The 1,339-nt window shown below is 45.0% G+C and overlaps 1 protein-coding gene across 1 annotated transcript in view; it reads left to right on the top strand.

Moving 5' to 3' along the window:
- The window catches only part of LOC106533619 (sodium channel protein type 2 subunit alpha), a gene marked incomplete at its 5' end in the record, with an annotated part of 94,255 nt that overhangs the window by 74,526 nt on the left and 18,390 nt on the right, over positions 1-1,339 (top strand).

Below are 1,339 nucleotides of genomic sequence, written 5' to 3'. Positions count from 1 at the left end.
TTATAATAAACATAACACTCACAGACAGATGTTCCCAGTCAGTCAGGAAAGCAAAGTGAGAAGGGTTTATCACTGCCGACATGTGGCTTACTAACTCAGGAATTTGTCCAAACTACGGAAGCCTTGTAGGACAAACTGTAACATACTCAAACTATACTCTAGGGGGCAGTACATCGGATATTTTTTATGCAGGCCGATAAAATCCGATACTCATTTTTTGGCTGATATCGGACCGATATCAGTATCGGATCAGGACACCCCTAGCACCTATAGTGGTGGTGCTGGCTTGACCTCTGCTACTCTGTTTCCTGCATCAGAAGTGTGGGAAAGAAAAATGTTCTCCATGAAACAGTTTATTGGCAGGYACAACACTCCTGTTGCTCAGGCCATTTAAACCAGTATGCTGGTATACGGAATATTCATATCATAACTAAAATAAAAAATGGTTTTCAGTACAAACCGGTATTTTTCCAAGATCTGGTTAACTTGCCCTGTTCATGGCACCACTTTGAACTCAGCCGCCTCAGCTCTGTTTTGAACAGAAGCCAATGAACCTGATGCTAGAATTTAAGCTGTGGTGCAGGAGAGTCCAATACCCATGTCTTTGCATGGCAAATGTTAAAGGAATCTACATTTTTTTTGGTGCACAATATTACAATACTCCCTCAGTGTGTTCTGCCTTTGGGTGATTGAACCCTTTAGGCTGTGTGTGAGGGCGCAAACATACCCACTAGTTCCAACATCTAGGTCGTATTCAGACCTGATAATTTGCTCCGCTTTAAACGAACCAGAGTTCGTTTCCAGCGTTGGTCCGGACCTTTTGTGCAGGTGTGAATACACTCATGCAAACTCTGGAGCGGATCAAACAACCGGGCCGAGACCTGCTTTTTGAGGTGGTCTCGGTCCGCTTCCAAACGAACTCTGGTGCGGATCAAACAACCGGACCGAGACCTGCTTTTTGAGGTGGTCTCGGTCCGCTTCCAAACGAACTCTGGTGCGGTTCACTTTAGCTCTCTTCTGGTGTGAATACAGACCGGACTCTAACCGAACCAACTGCATTAAACATGCACCTTTTTGGACTTCACAGGCCACCGTTCCTGAGCTAAATAAACTGAAATCATACCTGTTTCGTCATCTCCTGTTAGCAGCTCTGCTGGCAGCATGTTGTGGGTCAGAACACGCAGAGCACCTCGTCTCCTTTGGGTCGGGGGACACATTTACTGACGCCGCTCCAAAATTAGAATATCATCACGAAACCACCATTAAATTAGCTGCTTCTGACATTTTAAATGCTATTGCAGTTGTACTATCAGTAAAAATGTGCGCATCAGAACTGCAG

Source organism: Austrofundulus limnaeus, unplaced genomic scaffold, assembly GCF_001266775.1.
Source record: "Austrofundulus limnaeus strain Quisiro unplaced genomic scaffold, Austrofundulus_limnaeus-1.0 Scaffold983, whole genome shotgun sequence".
Lineage (NCBI taxonomy): Eukaryota > Metazoa > Chordata > Actinopteri > Cyprinodontiformes > Rivulidae > Austrofundulus > Austrofundulus limnaeus.
Note: the sequence above shows the minus strand (reverse complement) of the source record. Positions and strands in the feature narration are given on the sequence as shown.